This window comes from Nelusetta ayraudi, unplaced genomic scaffold, assembly GCF_046127955.1.
Source record: "Nelusetta ayraudi isolate G7.1 ecotype Tasmania unplaced genomic scaffold, CSIRO-AGI_Nayr_v1 ptg000004l, whole genome shotgun sequence".
Lineage (NCBI taxonomy): Eukaryota > Metazoa > Chordata > Actinopteri > Tetraodontiformes > Monacanthidae > Nelusetta > Nelusetta ayraudi.
Window position 1 is genome coordinate 5,870,368 of NW_027466054.1, and position 23,980 is coordinate 5,894,347.

Genomic DNA, 23,980 nt, shown 5'->3' on the forward strand with positions numbered 1-23,980 from the left:
GTGCCAGGCGACATCTTCGCCTTTATCACCTTTATCTGCTCACACGCTGCGCCGGTGGTCTAACGTGGGTCCTCCTCACCCCCCACCCCACCCTGACGGGTAAATAAATCAAACGAAACAGTCCCTTGACAGACAGGCAAAAGGAAAGAAAAAAAAAGAGGGGTGAGGGGAGTTGATTTCAGACGCAAGCTTTAACAAATGAGAATCCGCTGACATTTTGAGTCTGCCCACCAGCTGCGTGCGTAACAACATCAAGGAGAATCAACAAGACATTGATGATGACAGATCTCCTACTAAATGGCTCTTTTTTTCCAGCTTTTGTGGTTTATTTCGGATTTCGGGAAAGGAACACGGCGTTCCACTCAAACGAGGAGACGAGACTTGAAAAATAAAAAGTTTTCTGCCTTGGTTGTTGAAGAGGGGAGAAGGATTTTTAAAGTAGTTCTTTTCCATGAGCATCGCGGTTCATCTGAGTAGCTTTCAAACGTGGCCTTGGAAGCAGGAGTGGGCACTACACGCCAGTGAACTGGTGAAGGCCACCTTGGTTAACAGGCACAGCTCCTGCAAGGTCACAACCCATAGCCTTCAAATACACTGACACATTCTCTTGCTAAACTGAATCAACAATATAGCTCATTAGCAACAACATTGTCTGGACATCTGTTGGCTGTTTCTCTCTGTGCTACTAATTAAATCATTGCTGTCTCACAATGGAAGTGTGGCAGTTCTGCAGGGTGCTTGGTGATAATCATATTTGATAGAGCATATTTTTCTGAACACTTCCTTACTCATTTGAACTAGGTGTAGGTGGGTAAATTCAAAGTCTGTTTCATCGATATGAACGTGTGTGTTCTTCAATGTCGGGTTCTCCTTTACTTATGTTGTGATATTGATGACAAATTCAATTATTTTTTTCTTAACTTAAGTTTATATGAGTCATGCACCAAAGAGAGTTGGGTTTTGAGTCTACGAGTCTATGAGTCAGTCACCCAGATAGTGCAGAAATCCATATGTGCATATGATGCCCACCCACTCCTGCATCAACTGAGTGATCTGTTCGTTCACAGCTCAGCCCCACGGTGGGGAAGGAAAGGTGGAGTTGAAATAGGAAACCAGAGCTGTTGCTTTTACCACTGGGCTAATACAGTCATTAACTTGATATATGTGTACAAATACACTCACACAAGAGTGACGTGTAGTCTGGGAGCAAATAAAGAGTAACTAGGGATGAGTTAAATGAATAGAAGAAATTGTGACTCCCAATACCAAGTTTATAAAATTACTTTTGAGTTTGGATTGATTCGTTTAGGACTCACACTTGACTGAGGTGTCGAGTATTATGGCAGGTACTACCCACTTAATGACCATCGCCTGTTCACTTATTTCCATGATGCTTTGTGGGATTTTTTCTTAGTATATATATACATTTAAATTGAGAAAAAAAAGCATGCTCATTACGTTTGTGTTTACATGTTTACATCGGCTTTCGGGTCACTGTTCAGTATGTATGTACAGAAAATAAAAGTGTAATTGGTCTTGAAAGCGTAAATGTCCAAAATTGGCTGACTGGTCATAACTATGACTCATAACTGTTACTGATTACAGTTTGGTTGTGCTGCAGTTTAAAGAAAAAAACAAACAAACGAAAAAACAAAAAAAATATAGTATTGAGAGCACCAAAGTTGTTAAAAATAGAAAACATGAAAAGAATGCTCATGCAAGTTCTCTGGTCAGTTCAGTTCAGATTATTCCGTAAATGTTTCTTTTTTTTAAATCTGTACATTCTTACTTTTTCTTGAGTAAAGGGGTTCAATCAGTACTTTCACTTCTACCAGAATATATGTATATATATATATATATATATGTATATATATATATATATATATATATATATATATATATATATATATATATATATATATATATGTATATATATATATATATATATATATGTATATATATATATATATATATATATGTATATATATATATATATATATATATTTTTTTTTTTTATTTTTTTTTTTTTTTTTCAAACAAGCATTTGTACTTTTACTTCAGGACAGAATGTGAATACTTTTGCCACCTCTGCTTCCCACCAGCAACTGCCCAGAAATGGCCTCTTTACTTGTCCCGGTGTCCTGGACGGTTTAGATGCTAGTGGCTGATTTTAGCTACATTAGATTCCCGTAAACAACTTTCACAAAGGAACTCCTTGTCCTCACATGCGTTATTCTCAGAAGCTAAATTACAGTCTCTTTCTCGTTGTTTTTTACCTCATGCTGAGACAGTAAAGATCAGTGGCAACAAGAACAAGAAAGAGGTTTGCTTGAAAGGAACCTCAGTCAGCGGAACGTTGCGTGACTATCTGAGGAATCAAAAAACAAAAGTCGCATTTTATTGACCAAAAAAATAAAGTTTGCTATTTTTAACATTGTGTGTGACTAGCGCACAACACTAATTATAGGTTAGGTTCCCTCACATAATTGCTTTTTGCACATACAAGTGTGAGAATTCAAGTTAAAAACCTTCATCCAAACTGTGGCAAAAAAAAAAAAAAGTTAATGTACATGACTTTTTTTTCTTCTTTTTTTACACTTCCTTGGGGACCACGATCCTTTCTTCCTTTACTTCCACTAGACAGGCAAGGTAAGGTGGTATAATTGGCCATTAGGCAGCAGTATCAAATACATTTCAGTTTCCTCTAAACACTGTGTAAAAGGCAGATCACACGGAGAAGAAAACAGCTGTCAGCCTTTGGGCGAAACTCAGAGAAAAGCTCCAACAGCTTGTGGCGCTGTGTTTACTGCGAAGAGCTCGGAGAAGAGAAGGGTGGTCCGCAGACTCCTCAGGAGGAGCCCGCGACATGATTCAAACAGCAAACCAACAATTACCGCCTGTTTGTGTGATCAAGGCTGACAGCAGGAAAAACGTTTTCATGTAAATCTAACTGCCTGCTCTCTTGTTAACCCGTGAAAGGAGGAAAAAAAGGCACCCTCGGAATCAAGAGAAATATTTGTCGTAGTAATAAAAAAGATTCTTAAAAAATATGTTAATATATTTATAAGTCAATATCAGTGGGTTGTTGCAGCCAGTTAAAGCTGCCCTGTGAAGGCTTGATCATAGGAAGCTGCAGTTGGCTTTTGGACATTTGGACGTTTGTTGACTTGTTTTGGTTGAAAACAGCTGGAAAACAAACAAGTTAGTGCAATGACTTGTTTCCATACTACAGACGACTACACACACACGCACGCATGCACAAAAACACAGAGAGAGAGAGAGAGAGAGAGAGACAGGAGTCAAGGTTGGGTTAAAATACTGAACTATTCCTTTGAGCTGCTAAAATTTAGTCTTGGACGCTACATCACGCGAGCATGAGCCATATATTTTTTCCCTATTCATTATCTGCTAATGATAAAACCTTGACTGCTGCTGCAGATTTTTCTCCCGCCTTCATTTGTTTATCGAGGTAATTGCTCCTCGGCCGCTCTGCAGTTTTCTCTCCTTTCACCTCGAACGGATTGTTTGTGTATCAGCCCCGAACTTCATAGCGAGCAAGCAAGCATCCACCTCACCCTGTTTGCTATTAAAGATAACGCGACCTTGGCCAACCTGTTGTACCGCACGAACCTGGAGCGAGAGCAAATGCAACAGAGGGAATCACTGTTTTGTTCTCTCTCGGTTGTACAGGATAATATCTCAGAGAAGAGGAGAGGTATTTCATCAGCCAAACACGCGGCCCCGGTGAAATCATTTTGCTGGCTTTGCTGCATTTGGCTTCTCATGGGAAATTCCATTTTCAGAGCCCGATGCTCAGGCACAACATACCGCTCCAAGGTGTCCATCTTTGCGTATGGATCAATATGGCTTATAATAGATCTGTTTGTGTATGTTTCACACCGCTGTGTGTGCTCATCTTGATCTGCGCCCCTCAGCTCAAATAGATTACCGTGGGCTCATTGTTTACGGGGAGAAAACAATGCTCATGCATTTGTTACCCATTTTGCCAGCAACCGAACCCAATTTTTTGCCTTCTTTTTTTTCATCCCCAAAGGAATCCATAAAACTGCGAGGTAGGAGTCGGAAACAAATGTTGTGCAGAAGAAACAAATGCAACACTATTGTAATAATGATTCATGGACATCATGTTGGCCTGGGCTTGTAAAGATTCAAGGTTGAACACGATTAGGAACAAACACTCTGAAGTATAAACATTTTCAGAAGAAAAATGAGCCAGACTGCTTGACTTAGAATACTGAGGGGGCATCAATGCAACCGGCGCTGGTGTAAAATGAGGAAGAGAGCCATGAACTACTTTAGCTTCTAGATTTGGAGTCACCTTTCCCACAGATGTCCTTGCAAAATAACATCTTGATATCCCACTCCAATCTGTCGCCAGCATCAGATTTTGCTGACTGTCGGTTTAAATGTACTTTTGGTGAGGGAGGTGCAGCAGAATTAAGTCGCTATGGCGACCATATATCCTCTTTGCCGAGACATGTCCTGCTTTTGGGTCATAAAATATATACCTGGGGGAGGATTTTAAAGGAATTTATGAAATTCCTTTAAATGTGCTCAGTCCTATTGTCCTACAGACAATTAATTCTATGCATTTGAAATATAATAACTACAATAAAGCACTGCACTGGTCCACAGGCATACTTCCCAGGTACCTATAACAGTGTTGAGCATGCAATCGAGGCAGAAGACCCAGGCGGCTTCTGCTCTCGCATCAAAACAAAAGGATGCTTTGACTACCTGCGCTGCACTCTCACATAAAGGAACATGCCAAGACATAAATGCGCTTTTAAGGATGAATTGCATAAAAAGTACCCATGTTTTCATCGAGGTCGTTACCAATGGAAGGCTTTGTGTAGAGGCGCTATATACAGACACCAGTACAGAAGTCAAGAGAAATCAGACTGAGGTTTGTATAGATTGTTTTGATATCTGACTTATCTGACTTATATCAAACAAAAGATGGAAGTTGTGCTTTAAATAAATGTATGGTTTATAAAGCAGCATAGTCGTCTTTGAGCTTCTTTGGTTTTGTTTGGAGCATCTCCAAGAGGCTGGGTACGCCTTGCTCTCTTTGGGTTTTCACAATATGGTCACCTATTTACCATTCCACAGGGAACGTACAACGGAATGGCAAGATTAAAATGGATGATTAGTTTGTGCATTGGGAATTATAAATGTAGACCAACTTGGCTGGGACTTGCTATAACTGTGTGCTAAGCTACGATCTTGCCTCCAATTTTGGAAAGGAAATACACAGGTACCAAACAACCAAAGTAAACAAACAACTTCTGTAACTGCAGCTGTTCTGTACTAAGCTCTGTGACCGAGGGGTCCATCAGTATTATCAACATTAAAATGCACAGTGGTCTCATTATCAGTGGCATAATGTACAACTCGCAATGACGTTAAATATCCAAAGTAGTTGCGAAGACTGCTGAGTGATTTAAGCACGATGGACAGAGGAAACCTGAAGCCTGAATCAGACTTCATCTGAATTCATGAACTTTTTACTTGGCCGCAGGTTGATGTTGCAGATTGGCGCCACATGAAAGGAAAAACAAAAAAAACTCACGTGGTTACTTGCACCATAGAGTGTAATTCAAGTCCGAGTCTGAGTTGTAAACTGCTTCACTACTTGGGGGTTTAATACGGCATCAGTCCCTACATGTCTTTAATTCTTCTGTAACTTCATGCATAGTTTAAACTAGTCACACAACTAACACAAAAGTCACACGCTGTGAACAAAAGCAGCAAATAAGGGTCAGTTTTATTTGACTGCAATGTTTGCAATAAAGTTGTTTTTTTTATGTGTGCTGTAAATTAAGTGCACAAGTTACTCACTCAGTGGTGATCGAAGCCTCATAAATCTGCACCTGATTTAATGGAAGCACATCTTAAACTGCACTTGATGACAAATATAATGAAGAAAAATGGATTATAAAGTAGCTGTAGTTCCATATATATCTATATGAATATATACGTATATAAATACATATGTATATATACGTATAAACATACATATATACACATGTATACAGCATATATATATATATATATATATATATATATATATATATATATATATATATATATATATATATGTATGTATGGCTGTGCTGACGGTGCCCTGTGTCAATCTCGGCTGCAAATCGTAGATTACCACGGGTCACCCCACTAATAACTGGAGAGGTTTCTGAAGGGCGTTTGGAAGGCGAAGGGGGAGACACATGAGAAAAGAGGTGGAACGGACACATGCAAGATGAAAATGTACCGAAAGCATGCATTATGGCTAATGCCCCCCGAGGGAGGTGCAGAAATCCTTACATACGCATGTAATCATGTCACACGTTGCAAAGACCCTCACACGCACGCGACAGAGAGCAACGTCTCAAGAGCCATAATTGGCTGAGCGCATTGACCTTGTTCTGTGCGTGTGTGTGCGTGTGTGCATGTCTGTGTGTGTCAGCGCATGCATTTAAGCGATTATACAGGTTTTCCAGGCAGGCTGAGTCTCCGGCATGCAGGTCTCAGAAATTAGTCATTTAGCTGCGTAAGCATCTTTTCATTCCCACCCTATTAAAATTATATTTGATGATGGATGGACCTTTAATAGCCGGGGTGCCCCCCGAGCTGCATTTAAGTAAAAAAGAACCTGCGAGAGCTTAAACATGAACGCCTTAGACCATCTGAGAGAGAGAAATGGGGGCGAGGTGGGGGTGTCAAAGTGAAAGTAGGCACCCTGTCATTTTGGATGAGAGGCGTTGGTGGTGTGGAGGGAGCGGCATGTGAAACAAGGGGAATATTGAGTTGGAACAATAATTGTAATAAAGACAAAACAGACAACGCTCATTGTTTTTGCACAAATTTTTGTCACTTATGTCTGCCCTGTTTTGAAGAACACTGTACACACAGCTGCAGTAATCAAACATGGGCGCAGCAGCCACCACACCCCTACCTGCACACACACACACACACACACACACACACACACACACACACTGAATTTCAAATTCCCACGTGCCATTGGATGCAAAGTGCTGAGAGGAAAAGCGCCGGCGGCATGAGTTGTCCTGTCTAATAGCTGCCTAAAATGGGTAGAAAGGGTTTGCGGAGGGATAGAACGAGGGCAGAGGGGGAAAGTGCAAAGTGCTGAATGTGTATTTTTCGTAGATGAGCACAGCAGTGAGGAGAGACGGCACAAAAAAAAAGAAAAAACATGGTCCCTCCACCCTCTCTCCGCACAGTTGCACACGTGTAGGACTGTGCTTGTGAAAGCATGACAGAAAGCGCTCAGCGATCAAGCCATCAGAATTAAAGTCCACTGTTTTGATGTGGTTTTGTTAATGAATGCACTGCTAACGACACACTGTGAGCAAGGAAACGTCCCCCAAATCACTGAATGTAATAATACACAGGTTCTCTTTAAAAAAAAATACATATGTATATATAAATCCAAATGAGGGCCGGAAACTCACCCCAGTGGGCTTCTGTTAAACGTGTTTAGCAACAGGAGTAACATTAAATATATTCAGTGAACAATTTCCTTATAGCAAAAAAAAAAAAAGTGTCACGTTGGACTGTTTCCCTGCATGAGTAACATGCACGGAGGCTATTTTCCTGCGCAGAAGATGCTGATGAATATTCCAACGACCACAAGAAGCGACACCACGGACTCCTTGGCTCTGTTTTCTGTGTCAACACAATTTGCAGTCCGTGTTATCCCGCATCCATTTTTTTTCTCAGCCTGCATCCATGTACCTCATTAACTGCAAAGAGTGATTCTTCTTGATTATTCTGTACCGACGTCTGGATAAGCGGATAATGTCAGGACCATATTTTTCTTTTCACCCCCTCGCTGAAAAAACCTTTTGCATTTGCCACAACCAGCCAAGCAAAGTATTCAGGACAATGACTGATTTTGTTCACGCTCAGAGGGAAACGGGGGGATCAATATGTTTGCTGGCACGCATGGCGCTGCGTGTCCTCATTCTCCGAGATGTTACAAATAGCATTTTTTTAATGCAACTTAAAAGACCATCATCGATGTTTCTGCCACCAGAAGGAACCTGCCAGCCACACAAAAATGTGTGAATATTTCAAACTGTTATGAGGACTGTCAAACAGACAAACAAACAGGCAGAACTGCAGACAATGGAGATACTTAAAAGGACCCTTAATTATGGAATGGGCCCAGAAACAAGGTGCAAAGGGTCTTTACCTTGAACAAACTGCCCTCAACTATTTTGGCTTATGTAAGCAGCGCAAGTGCAAAAGGTCTGGGGGAGGATAAATATAGATCAGAGGGTCCTGTGAATAATGAATAGACCTCCAGCCACATCACTGCACTCATAACCCTAAAAACAGTTGCAATGTTTTTTACATGGACACACACAGGCATGCGTGCACACGCACTCACACACACACACACACACACACACACACACACACACACACACACACACACACACACACAATGTTTCATGTTGACACATCAGTTTAGGATTATAATCTTCAATGTCCCATTCAGAAAGAACTTTGACTCTGGACATGTGGGGTGTGTCATGCATGTGCACATGTGGTTTGATTGTTTTTATGGTGCATTTCCAACTGCAGATGAAATTATTCTGAAATTATTCTGAAAATTGGATTTATTTTACATATCCATCTGGCAAATTAAAAAACAAAACAAACCATTAGTGAAGTTGAGATCCATTTTTAAAAATAATGAAACCAAAACTTTGATGGTGATTGGATAAAGGTGACCAGTCAAATCTGTTAGTCTCAGGCCCTGTCCACACGGGAACGTTGCCGTTTTTTTTCTTTCCCGGGGTCGAAAAAACACTGACAGATGGAAACGGAACGGTGGGTGAAAACGATGTAATGCGTATGCCACACCGAAAGGTGGCGCTGTTCACAGACGCTGACACAGCCATCGGACCCACAATTTAGAAAGAGGGCATTTCCGCTACACACTAAACACAGCGAGTCTGACGTTTTGTGAGGTTTTGTAGTAATATTGCCAACAAATCTAGAAGCGCCTGCAAAGACAACTCCGCTCGCCGCTATCGTTGTTTTTTTGTTTTTTCCGGTCACATGACAGTGACGGTGCGATGACGTCATCGTTTTACAAGGAAAAGCCGTTTTCTCGGTCCACACGGCAACGATGTGACAACGGCGAAACGGCGTTGCCAGATTTTCCCACTCTGGGACCCGTTTTCAAAAAATACTGTTTTGCGGACCCAAAACGCCGTTGCCGTGTGGATGAAACGCCGTAACGGTTAAATACTTTACCGTTTCCACCAAAAAACGTTCCCGTGTGGACGGGACCTCAGTTTCACCAGGTACCTTCAGCTACTTCAACTAAACTTTTGTTACAGCCAGTAATAGAGAAAGCACTTGTTTTTTTTACTTTCCAACTTGATCAGTGGTTATGGCCAGCTGATTTTCTTCTAGCTGTGTTGTTGTGGATGGTAGGTACGTGCTGTCACTTTCTGGTTTGCCACAGCTGGTCACAGTGACCAGCTTCAGAGAGCTTCAATATAGTGCTTGGCAGGACGGATGTGTGAGATTTCACATCAAAACCCTCGACAGTCCAGCTGTGTTGCAAGGTTACTGCATGTTTGCCCTTCTTCTTCTTCTTCTTATTATTATTATTATTATTATTATTATTATTGTTGTGTCTTATTATTGTGAGAATAGATTTATCAAACTGTTGATGTTGGTGGGAAAAACAAAACGGAAGTATTATCCGAATACAAGACGGACCCATCTGGAGGGGAAACGACTTTAAATCATAAATTAAATAATTGACACAATCTTAGCAAAGGGGATGCTTATCTCAACAACAGGAGTGTTTTCAAACACAGGTGCAAACCGTTGTTTCTTTTGCACTTTAGACAAACACAAATATATATACATTCAATCTGAAAATGACAGTTGTTTTTTTTCTGGGCTTAAACACTTCATGCATCTATACCCGAGAGAAGACGTTCTCTTGCTGTGAAGCTGCACCATCCAGATCCCTGCTGTGCCGCGAGCAGCAATCAGTATGAGAAAAATAATCACCATCAAAAAAAAAATTAAATATATATATATGCATAGGTTGAGAGGAAGAGAGGTGCGCATACTCATGCTGCTGTCTCTTTGTCTGCTTTAATGCAGCAAATTCAAATCAGCCCAAAGAAAAACTAATAGGGCTTTGTTTCTCTCTCTTTCTCCTTCTTTCTCCTAATGCAGTCTTTTTTATTTTAACAGCCGTGTGATGGTGTGAGGAGATGACGAACACCGTGTAAATTACAGAGATTGTTATCCAGCTCCATTGTCAAAGTTTTCTTTTTTTTTCTTTTACTCTTAAAAAGTTCCAAATGCAGCCTTGTTTGACCTATAATCTGATAATCTCGTCATTTCATTTTGCGCAAGCCATCCGCTCTATCAGACATGAGCCAACTAAATGTGAGTGAAATGGCTTTAATTATGTTTTTTTCACCCCATAACCCCCTGATTTTGACACAGACGAAGAGTGCGAGGAGGGACACCTTCGCCCAAACATCTGGAACATGTCAAATGATTGATTCCCCCTTTAGAACAAATGAACCCTGAGCACACGCTGCACAGCTGGAGAAATGTTGATGTTTGATTACAGTTTATACAGACTGAGTCAACTGTTTAGCTCAAGCGAACAGTTAATGTGCTCACGCTGTACGCTGCATCACCTTCAGGCTTATTGACAGTTATCAATAGAGATTTATTGGGAAGCTCGGCCTCAGGTCTGTTTAAAAGCTACACAGCTGACAGCATGTGTTCTGCCTCGATAATAAAAGGAGGTGCCTTTTGGTTTAGAAAGGTGCGGACACAGCAGCTGCGGTTCAATTACCACTAGAATTGCGCAAAACCGAAATATCGCAATAGAAAACTGGTAATGGAAAGACCTAAATTTCGAACCTCTCAAATAAAAAATAAAAAAACTCTCAAATATCGCTAAAATGTTTCTACGCTCTCATAGGTTGGTTTTTCAGACGTATCGATACAGAGGTATATAGCAAAAGTCTAATGGTAACACTTTCTTCGCATTTACATCATCGGATATGACGTAGGAGGTCATGTGACCAGTTTACTTGTGAAAATGGCGCGTTATGTTTAGATGGAGGAGGAGACGGAATACTTTTTTTTTTTTTTACACGTAATCAAAGATGAAAATATAACAACCATTCTTGACAGCAAACAAATGTAAATAAACAAAAGCAAACAAACAAAAGCTAGCTACATTTATTGGGTTGCAGGACTACTGCAAATGCACAAGCATCTGACCATGAGATGGCCAATCGGGATTATACAAAGTTGGGTTTAATTCCAATTTGGCTGAGTGAAAAGGATCCAGAGAGATAAATAGCAGATATCGGCTTTTTTTTTTTTTCTTTTTAGAACATCTTAAATTCACCTTGAAAGCTTAATGCCTGCAAAACACTGGCAGTTTTTTAGTGTCTTCTAAAAAAGGTTGCATCCCAGGGATACGCGGAAGGCATCCTTGATCTGAGTCGTGCGAGTCGTGTGCTGCACTGCACACTGGTCACTATATGCTTTTGCCGGAGTGCGTGGCAGGCGAAGAGGGGAGGCGGATGGCACGTGTTTTTCTGTTGCATGAGGGGCTCTGCCTTTAGGGTTATCTCCTCAGCCGCACTCTTTCTCGAAGCCTGAGGCCATATAGCACGGCACATACACACTCTTGCACGCAGACAGAATTCAAAGTTGTGCCGAACACAAAGCACGTACTGCAGCCCAAACTACTAGGTACCCTATTCTGTTTGGTGCTTTTATTTTGCCCATATGATGTTGAGGAACGGGAGGCATGAAGGAAAAACTTCAAATGAGCTCAAGACGTGACAGAAATTCGTCCTGAAACTTGGCTCTCTGCGACAGCCCTCACACTCCAGCACCGAGGGTTTTCACTAATAGGCCTATGCTAATTTGTCTGAAATTGTTTGAGGCGAGACTCTTTTTTTGATATGAATCATCACGAATCAGACACAATTACATGCCTGCTCATACTTATTCAGTTCTTCTACATAATATGTTCCTATTCCGCTCATTTGCGTCGCCAAAAACGCTTTTGAGGAAATATTTTACTGCTGGATTAACTTTCACTCATCTTTTCCAACTCCGCAGGAACGGTGGGGAAAGCTGGCGTACAAAGAACCGGATTGTAGCTGTGGAAGCGTAGCATCCCACATGTCGACCAAACAAATGAGATATATCTTTTTAATTAGTGAGCGAGAAACCATATTTTTGGACCTACTGTAGTTGGATGTTTTAGGATTTTCGGGAAGCCAAGCCAAAAAAATTTCTGGCCCAAGTTTCACACCAAAAGGGCAACTTTGCATATTCCACACATCTTTTGATAGTTAAAGGATGGCACTGCAAAATGAGAAGTTGTAGCCAATAACTTTTTTTTTAAGGTCCAGTGCGAGATGTATAAAATGTACAAATAGTTTGTGGACCAAAGATAGGGCTTTATTCTCACTTGAAAAATAACGGCAACCAAAAATATCCATCCATCCATTTTCTAACACTGCTTATCCTGCAATCACAGGTGTGCAGGAGCCTGTTCCAGCCATCTTGGGGTGAAGGCAAAGACACCCTGGACAAATAGCCAGTTTATCACTGGGCCACACGTGGAGACAGACAACAATATACTTGTGTTTAGAGTTGCCAATGATCTCACATTCATGTCTGTGGATTGCAGGAACAGGCCAAACCAAAAGTCTGACATTTATAAAAGTTTCCCATACTTTCTAGTCTTTCATTAGCTGAGCAAAAGCAGGTAAACCAAAACAAAGGGGCCTTGCACTCTGTTACCATGGCACGTTTCCAAGGGGACCACTATCAGTGACGGACCGGAGTCTTACACAGAGCTCCGCCACCATGCATGAGACGCTTGGTTTAATTTTACTCATTCAAAGCCAGTTAATATAAAACTAAACCTAAACTAAGTAGTCTGTCACTGATAGTTGGAACACGACATGGTAACAGAGTTCTGGTAACAGAAGGCAACCCCCTGGATTTAGGGCGACACCCAACATCATTTTAGCTAATGTTAGCATACATTTGGAATGTCTTCCTTGCTATTTGCATGTGCTTTCTGAAATTGCTCATAGTTTTGGCGGTGGTGGTAACTTTTCCAGTGGACGGGAGGAGGCGGACATTCACATACACTAAAATACATATGCGGCGAGTCCGTCTTTGTAAATGAAATGAATGAAGGAAATCAACAGACATAGCCAGCGTGTGATGTTGATGCGCTACCCCGGAAAAAAACACCACCACGAGAGCTTCACGTATCAATTTTTATGTCCTTATATCTGACAATGCTGAGAACCATGTACAGCCCCCTTAATTTGCTTCTTCAAGCTTTAAGTAGGCGCAAATTGCACAAGTCGCTGGCTTATATTTTTGCTGAGGAGAAACGCGTTAATGCATGTGCCAGGGTGTGACAATGAATTAGGAAGGTTTTAAAAAGCCAGAGGAAATAATGTTATTCAGTCCCCCTCTTGATACGTTAGCTTTCTCTAATCCTGGGTCAGGTACAAGTGGCAGCAGTGAGTGTTCCAGACCTCGGGCTCCCCAGTAACACTTTCTAGCCTCACTTTCTAGCCTCTTCTGGGTAATCCTAGGGCTCTCCCAGGCAGAACTGTATATATAATCCCTCCCCTGAGTTGTGGGTTTACCCCGGGGTCTCCTCCCAACAGGACACTCTCAGAAGACCAGCTATGGCACTCCAGAGGCCTCTCAGTCAGCTCCTTTTGACCCCGAGGGAGCAGGAGCTTAACCTTGCGAGGCAGCTGGATTGCTGAGATTTCAAGTCTAAAATCTTGCAGATACCTTCAAAATAAACAAACAAAGATTTAAAACAAACAAAGAAAAGTTTTACATTTTCAAGCAGTGCTTCATTAAAAAAGAGAAAGAAAGAAAAAAAGCAGGAAGCAGGTAAACAATTCTGCAACAGTTTGTCAGTTAGAAGTCCTGTAAAGAAGAACAAAACAAACAAACTGGTGGCTTTTTTTCTCTCTTACTGCTACGTGGTTTTGAGAAACATTTAGTGAAGCGCTGCATGCATCACGGCTCACCACAGCGCAGTGATGGACGTAAAGTGTCTCGGCTCACTTTGATCAGAAGCCTCACACTGTTTGCAGCTGTTTCTGCCATCATCCGCCTCTTTAGAATGAAAGCGTTTATCCAATCACTCCAAGTTTTCTGGAGGACCCTCTCTTTTCAAAAATGTTGCCACTGCCCTCTATGAACTACGTTGAATATTCCATCACCCAGCATTTCCGGTGAGCAAGGCTTCTCACGGTTTTCTGAACAAGTCGCCCTACGTCAATTCCATGTCCAGCCTGTCGAGAAAACTCATTCCACCTGCCGAGGAAGCACTATGGCGAAATAGTTGTGCTGCCATCAAAAAGCAAGAAACCCTATATTTCTTTCTTTGTGCATTTTACATGTCATTCCTATGCTACTGTGGCTTCTCCCCAGTTCTCTTTTTCCTTCCTCTTGCATAAGCAAAGTCACACAATTGAATTGGTTAATCGCTGGGTCTAAATGTGAGCATGCGAGAGTCAAACCTGAACCCCAAACTGTTTGTCTTGAGTCCAGGTTCTTGCTTCTACCACTCTTCTACCGAGTCTCTCTTACTGTTATGAAAATGGGCAAAATCCATTTGCGAGTCAATGGGTTGCCAGAACGGCTCAGCAGATGTTGTCCTGGCCGACCGTCACATGAGGCTCACCTGGGCTTGGGGTGTGAAACAGGGTTAAACTGTCTGGGGAGGGACCTTGTAAATGTGTTTAACTGCTGGCGTTCAGGGTGGATCCCACCTTTGTCCATGACGGTTCCGCCCCACGGTCCTCTTCAGACACAACATTTCCATTTTCACAGTCACGTTGATGCCCTCGTGTGTGTGTGTGTGTGTGTGTGTGTGTGTGTGTGTGTTTGTGTGTGCGCACGAGAGAGACAGACAGAGTGAATGAAAGGTCTAGGCTAGTTGAATGACATGATGTGTGACACTTTCAGATTTACAATTCTGACCCCTCAAACCGCCTGCCCAACACCTCCCCGCAGAATGACACACACACACACACACACACACACACACACACACACACACATTGCAACGCCAAACACGCGCCCGCCCGCCCGCACACACACACACACACACGCACACACTTCTATGCATTGTAAATCAGGTTTGATCTGTCAGAGAAGCGTGTCTCAGCTGTCAGTCGCCAGCGTTTGAGTGTCAGATGAACATTTTGAGTGTCAGGAGATGAGCACGCAAACGCGTGTATTGTGGGCTTGTGCACGCGCCTCTGGCTGCGATTGCTTAACAAGCGTCTGTCACTACCACGGCTTCAGAGCTCCGTCAACGTTGATCGGCGCTGATTTGAAAGCTTCATTGTTCCTGTGGTGTGCGGCAGCGGTGTTTTTTTTATTTTTTTTATCCCTAATTAGCAATTATTTTTGTACGCATTTATTTAAATGATGAGGACGTGGGTTTGTTTTTAGATTTACAAATGAAGCACATCTTTTTTTTTAAATGTTCTTATTCCTTAAGAAGAAGAACTTTCCAATTAATTATTGCAAACACTTCACCATCTTTCTACCATGCCAGTCTGTCATTTTACACTCCATACGCTCACTGAAGTGAATTTTGTGTATACAAACCATTGAAGTATGTTACCGCTGGGGAGTTTTGTTGAAAAAAAAAACAATAGCAAAAACAAAACAAAACAAAACAATATAAAAAAATTATCAAATTAAAGAAAAAGTGTAAGGAAAAACTGCAATATACCAAAGAAATAGGAAATGATTGAAAACATGGTTCTCTTCGTATATACATGATAGTGCACATAGTACATATGTATTCATATTTGTTCCACTCGAAACATCCACCTGTGCACATAATGAATAATGAGAATGTGCGGTACATAGATGGCCGCATATGGACGGAGATGCAGACTGGAAATAGGCGGACAGATCTGCAGCAAAACTACCTGAATTTATTTTGGTACTAATGAGCACATGGATGTAAGCTCACACATATCCCTTGCTGTGTTTCCTGCTGAGAGAAGAAAATCCTCATTACTGCTAAATCCCTTATTCTCTCTCATTATCCAAAAGAGCGTTTCTCCCCACTTCACAACCGTCCAGAATGCATTCAACCCGCTCCTTTCAGTGGCACTCGTGGCTATCATTGGTCACTTTAGATGCCTTTACTGGCTTATCAAATATTACCACTGGCCCAATTACGCAGCCTCGCTTCACTTAGGAGAAATTCTTGGTTGGGATTTATTACAGCAGCCACTGCCCGCTTCTCTCCCCCGCCAGGGAAATAACTTTGAGCCGCCATTAAAGATCCCCCCCCCCCCCCCCCCCCGACATCGGTGTTGCTGCTTCTTCGTGCTGTCCTGCCCTTTACGCAATACTTACTTGTCAATCAAGACAACACAGGAAGTAAATCAGGTTTTTTTCCCTCTCATCCGCTGGTCTGTGTCATCCTCTGTTAAGTCGAAGCGACTTTGTTGCTCGTTGTAATTAGCAGCTTTTCCTGTTTGTCCGGCACAAGCCTGTTGCTGCTTCGAGAGCAAAATAAATCAGCCTTCCGCAGCAGCGAATGCAGAAGCAAATTCTTGTCAGTTTTGACATATCCATAATTCTCTCTCTTCATGTACAAGAGAAAAACACTCAGCCACACAAGTGGCTCAGGTCTAAAGCAGGGCCTCCCAAACTTTTCCATGCCATGGATCCCCAAACAGCATTAGCTTCCAGGGACCCCCTTCGCAAACCAACAGACAATAATTAAAGAATCATCGACTTTTAGAAGGTTTTTCCTTCGTTTTATTTGTTGTTTAGAATCAGAATACTATTAACTAACATGTTAATAATCATGGTCATTTTTTCTGTAAAGCCATAGTTGATAAATGCTGCCTCAGTGTAGTTTACTTTAGTTGACCAAATCTTTTTTTTTTTGTTTTTTTGTTTTTGATTTTATTTTGCAGCTGAGTCTGTTCCATCGGTCTCTTTTTCACAAACCTGTCCATTTTGCACCAGCTAGGCTCGCTTGAGGAGCAAAGCACCTTGATAAATTGCGCAAACAACACACACACGACCATGAATGATTTTTTTTCTCACTGGCAGGCAATCACAGAATATATTATTATAGATGATGATTAATAATGATCATGATCACTGATTAAAACAAAAACTGATTCTATTATTCATTTCGTTTTATCTTCTCTTCTTCTTCTTTTTCTGAGGCCCTACTGGTATACCGCCACTTTGAAAACCACTGGTCAAAAGGATTCTTCCAGTGAAAAGAAACGGTTAATATTCCGCGCCTTCTCTTTGTCCTATTTTCATGTGTGTGTCCTCAAGGGCCCCGAGATCTGCTCGGCCGGCCCGCCGACAGTCACTCCGAGCTGCAGAACAGGTTATAATTCTCCCCCCTGACGCCGAGACACGTTCACGCGCCCATTTTACACATGCACTTTTGATTCACGCCATCAATTACATTAATCACACATTAAACGGCAAGTGTTATCTTAGCGCCTAATTACTAATTAACAATAAATGATTAACTGACAATTTACGTCGGAGAGCGGGCGGATTGAGAACGTGGCCAACACAAGGACACATGGAAGTTAGAAAGGATTTATGCCCGACCATCAGTGGGTAGCGTACTTACTCCACAATAGTTTCCATCAGTGCTTCTCTTGTTCCAGCGCTCTGCGTGTAATGTGCGCGCGTGTGCGCTCGCGCCCCTCGTGTGCCTGACTGAGGGTATAAGCTTAATTAGTTGTATTGGGTTTGTGGCCTCGGTGCGACGCCCCACCTTCATGGAGATTTATCATGCCGTTACCGTGAGACCGCCGTCACGTTTTATCTCGGCACGCCTCCCCGATTAATGGAGACGGGAGGGAGGACAGCTTCTCATGTCATTAGGAAAACATGATACGGGCGTGATTTAAGACTTCACCGCAATTGCGCTTAATGCATTCAAAAAGCCCAACAATGCACCGCTCCTACATAATGAGGGGATGACTTTACATCTTGTCCTTTGGATTGAGCAAAAAGCCGCCTCCTGATTTAGCAGCCGAGCGTGGCGTGTCTGACATGCACCTCGCTGTTTGTTATTTTCTTTTCCTCGAGAGGCCATTTCCGTGACGCATTTCTTTACACACGCGACACATGTATGCATTTCCATCGAGAAAAATACATATCCTGGTAACAGCTAGCCAGACCTGTGCTTTTCCAGCATCCTCGACCTGTTTAATGGCAGTCAAGAGATGTGCAGCAAGCAAGTGCGAAAAACAGTACGAGGAGGCCCAGCGTGGTGGCTGAATTTCTAACTATTTTCACTGCAGTGGCAGCAGATCAGCTGAATCACACTAATTGGGTTGCTGAGTTCATAACTTAGACGGCAGATGCAAATGCATTTTTGCAGCTAGATGGATTGGTGCGGCATTGTAATATTTCCACGTGGCGCATATATTTACATACCGCTTCATGGATTTAAGATGGAGTTGAATTGGAGCCCAGGAGTTTTTCCGCCTCTGGTAAATCTAATTTGTTATGACACTTTTCCGGCTGTAGAAGACTAAATTATCTTGCATGCGCGCGCTCCTTCGTGCGTCTCTGCCCACTTGCACGTTTGCCCCTCGGAGATACAGCCTCAAAGCGCCGGCTCATTTTCATTATTCCAGAAATGTTGAGAGTCAGATCGACTGGCACGGGCGCGATCGGCGCACCGCCGCATACGCGCGGTCCCTTTCATCTGCAAACAGGGCAGGTAAACGCGAGAGTGCGCTTGGCGGGTAGCATCACCCCTCTCACGCTGCAGGAGATAATACTTCTTTAGACTCCCTTGCATGGCGACGGCGAGAGTGAAAAGGGAGCAACTCTGCCTCTGAAATGTGTTGTGGTAATCTCTCCTGTGATTGCGGCTGAACAGGGGGGCCTAGATAAGGCTGAATGCAGCTGGTCGCTTTGGTAATGGCACATATTTGTTGTGTCACGCTGTGCTTAGGAGCTAACTAAAAAAGGCTCAGCTTCACAGCTCCACAGCTATGCTCCAAATAAAGGAACTTAGCGTTAGCATAATGCCATGATTTTTTTTTTTTCTTTAGAAAATAAGGAACCCTTTTCAAGAGCTTGACATTTTGAAGCTCAGCAGTGCCTGTATGTGTACCTTACTACAACATCATCCTCCCATGTGTGTTTCCAGTCAACCCAGTGCTCTACACATCTGGCCAACTCAGTTATGCATCTCTCTCTAGCACCATGACGTAGGAAGATGTTGGGATGTCCTACTGAGCGACACTCGCGCGTAGCTTCCCACAGTGCAAGCTCTGACGCTGGGAGCTCTCAGTGTCGATGGCGTCCTTCTGACTTCCATTTCCTCGGACCCATGTGGTAACTTCACCTACAGTTGTTTGTTGATGACGTGTTTACCACACGTAGCGTTCCGGTGCAGCCCCCGTCCGAGGAGTTCTGCAGGGCCTGTGTCAGTATCAAGCAGTGACTGCCATCGGGAGAATCAGGAAGTCTGAGACCACGGCTACATCCAGAGGCTGAAAGTTACTGGCATCTTGCACCCACACACACACACAGCTCTGCCTCTGATATTAAATAAAAAGGCTGGACCCCTCTTTGTTTACACATGCAGACTGCCCCACACTCGCTGTCATGTCATATCAATCTCCATCCCGCTCTTCACGGCGCTGCCAGCACAATGCTAAACTGTCAGGGCACGTAGCGCCGCCTCAGCCGCGAGGAGACAAACACATTTCACCTGAAGGGGCAGATAATGTGCGCGAGAACAAGTTTTCTATTTGCCCTCCTCCCCCCCATGGAATCTCATAATTGTCTTTATGAAGTCCTGCACCGTCCAGGTTTACATCAGTTGTTCTTGCGATCACCCCGTACCTGCATTTCATCTTAGCATTTGTAGTGTAGGTTCTATGGTTGCGTATGCATAAGCGCATGAGATGAATAATACAAGAGAGGGCACGCTGATGTTGTTAACACCGAGCGCTATAGAGCACAAGCAGGTTATATGACACGGTATATATTAAGGTACGCGGTGGCCGGGGGGAATGCAGCTTGGCAGTCACTGAAGTAAACATTCAAGTGTGGGAGGAGTTCAAGAAGGCCACAGATCAGCTTTTATGTTGCAACACAACAATATTAAATGGGTCCTTTTATGAAAAACAGACATTTTCTGCTCTTTGACATGTCTTTGCGTTACTGTCATGGCAACTAACACGACAAATGCAAAAAAATAAATAAAAATGTATGCATCTGTAAATGGATGTGCTCGACTTTCTAAGAAGTCGAGCTGATTGTTATTGCAACCGCTTGGTAGACTTTGTTTTAAATGTGGGCGAGGTTTTACTGCATGAGAGCAAGTAGCGATCTTCTCTGCTAGCACTAATGCTAGCACTGAGCGATTGGCCAATCACAAGGGAGTGTTCCAAGGCAAGAGCGATGGATGGAGCAGATCGAGTCGGGGGTGGATGCCAAGACAACCTCTTCAGGAGTGACAGCAACACTTGTTTCATGAGGCCTGTAAACCAGGCTTATCTGGAAATGGCCACCTGAATGGGACTTTATAAGATTAAAAAAAAAGGTGCCCAGTGTCTCTGGAAGGAAGATGTGGGCAGTACTTCACATTACTCCTTTGCGTGCACTGGGGAATCTTACGCAAGGACTCTGACCAATCACTAGACTGGAGATTTTCCATGAAATCAATGCCAGAGGTGTCGTTTCAGTAGAAACGTGAAGCAGCTATATCTTGTCATTTCTCACTATGGTTCGTCCATATGGTGTCTACATGTACCTTGCAGACCTTTCGAAGGCCTGAGACCACGTTCTACAGGGAGCAGTCGGCTAAGTGTCAAAGGTCATCGCAGGCAAGCAGGTTGGTTCCGCCGTTAAAACCAAAGCAAGACTTATGTGAAGTCAATTAACTGGAACATATTTTCCGTGGGCTCTGGGTAATAATGACCTACAGGATGAGATCACAGATACCACTCGTTAAAATTAGATTCCTCTCGGGGAAATGGCTGCACTCATTCGTAGATATAAGGTAAGGAGCTTGGACATCATGGAGGAGCTTGAGGTAAGAGCCCGTGCTCTTTAGGTTAGGAGGATGCGGCTGAGATAGTTCAGGCATTTAATTAGGACACCTCCTGGACATTTACCTTTGGTGGTCGTCCTGGCTGTCTAACTACTGTGAGACCTGCCTGAAACCTTATGGAGGGATTATATTGATCCCTCCCGGGCTGGGAACTTCCCCCATAGGAGGAACTGAAAGGTTTTCTTTCTGGCTGGGGGGGGTCTGGAATACCTTCCTTACCTACTGCCCTGCTGACCTTGGATCAGCAGAAAGCAATGGGCGAACACAGAGGGCTTCTATCAGTTTTCTAGCCACACATTTCCAACATTGCTCAGGGGGAATCATTGGCCACAGTCCATTGTCAGAGCACACACATATGAGAATAACCTCTGATCGAGACAATATGTTCCCGCTCAGTCACAAACACTTAACTGGCTTCTTCCATTATTACACGCAGTATTTCACGAGGCTGATTTGCAAAGCACACAGTTGATTTAGTGGAAACGCTCGTTCCAACTGCGATTTGCGTTCCCTTTTTTCCCCCTGGCTTTTTATCACTGTTTACATTTTTAGAGGCCGCAGCATAAACCCATCTCCGCTGAAATGCTACAGTAAATTTATGAGTCGCCGTGCACGCACACGCACGCACGCACGCATGCACGCACGCGTTCTATCAGTCAAAGGGGTTATTTATTGCCCTGTGTCCCCTCACTTCCTTTGCTTAAAGCTCAGGCCAAGTGAATTAATATTTTCTCCGGCAGCAGCAGCAGCACACACCACGTCCTCTTCTGCACGCACGGCAGCACACGGTTGGAGATCTGTAGAGTTGTGTCATTTCTGTCATCGTTGCAAATTTAATTAGGAAAACCCCCATAACCTTTGTAGAAGTATAACGATCCATTTCTCAAAATGCATATTGATTCAGAAGCCGACAAGATTAGAATGTTAATTGTTATTCGAACCACATTTCCTCCACCCTTAGCACTCCTTTTTTTTTTCCTTTTCACCACTGAAGATGTGCTATTAAGATCACTCACCCGTACCCCTATGCCTGCCCGCCTCTCTCACTCTTATAATGCATATCTGTACACTCATGCATGGATTTTCATGATGTGAAAATGAAACTGGGGGAGAAAAAAATGAAATTCATGCACGTGTGCGCGCGTGCGCACACACACCTCCCTGCTTGGATTCCATTGCCTCTATGTTGGTAATTATGACGCCGCAGGAGGTAAAACGGAACAGTGGGTGCCCTGCAGTGGAATACACTGTGGAGGAATATGAGCGCCGCATGTTAGAAGTCTCCTAACACTGGAGGTAATGGTTGAACTACACTTGAACCCCTTTTGTATCTGGACAACTAACCTCTATTAGCAGGCAGCAGGTCAATAGCTTTTGAAAAGTGGAGTCAGTCGCAGTACAAGAGCGACTTGGCTCTGTATCGCAAGAAAAGCAAGAATTTAAAAGAGAGACATTGGATATATTAAAGTTGGATAAATATGTATCGTTTGACCTTCTGCTTGGAATTATTATTTGATTATCTAACAACGGTTCTAGGAACACATCTCATTGTTTGAGTGTATTTCACCTGGTTTTGATTGTCTTCTATTCTCTGATGTTCTCTTGTCATTTCGCCTCTGCTAACTATGTAGTAAAGCAACCACAGTATTCTTTACCCTTTTTGAAAACCTACTGTCAAAGTTACTAAACTATTATTTCTAGCAGCTCATGTCAAATAATAAGGGAATGAATTCATACGATGGGCATAGGCAACAGAGAAACAATGACATTTAAAATTCACACGCAAGAAGTATTGATTTTTTTTTTCATCCACACCTATGCGATCAGTGCACATGCAATCCGCACTGTGCATACAGAATTGTAAATACTTATTTCTTGTTAGCTCAAGAAATAGCTGACTTTGAATTGACTGGCCCCCAATGACAGCTGGGTTAAGCCCCAGCTGACCCCTACGACCCTGGGTGCAGGAGAAAGCGGCTATTGAAGATGACTGGCTGATGACTGACCTTGAATTGAAATTTCACCCTTTCACTATTCAACCACTACACCGCTCGGATGGGCAAAAAAAAAAAAAACATTCAGGAAGTCTATTGTAGCCAAAGTTTTCAGTATTAGAAAAAAAACAACCACAAAAGGAATGTCAACTAGCTATTAACTACTAACTTGCCATACATAGAAACAACATAGACCTCTTTCCTGTCTGGCAGGGTACTGGGCATAATTCTAGCCAAAATCAGCATCAAACTGCCGTGTCTTCAAGACATTTGGTTGATAATATGTGAACAAAAAGTAGACATTCATGTATTATGGACAGATAGACAGATAGACAGATAGATAGATAGATAGACAGACAGATAGATAGATAGATAGATAGATAGATAGATACTTAAATAATCTCGAAGTAAACTATGCAGTTGTCTGTTGCTCCCACTCATACAGCCACAACAGAATCAACAAGTAAAAATAATAAAAAGAAACAGACATAAAATAGTCATAAATAATGTAACACTAAAAGGCAAAGTGCAGAAAGGTAGAAGATGCAATCAGCAACAGGTCACGTGAGCTGAGTGTTCGCTAAAGCAGAGTTAATTCTGCAAACCATAAATCATTCCACACGTTAGCTTTGATTTGAAAAAGACTAAAACCTCATCGAGCCAAAAAACTCTCTTGAAAAGAAGAAAGAAATTCTTTCAAAGTTTTTTCCGTAAAATTGCAAATTCTTTCCAAATGCCCACTAGAAGTTTTTTATGGAAACAACTAATTAGCGTATAG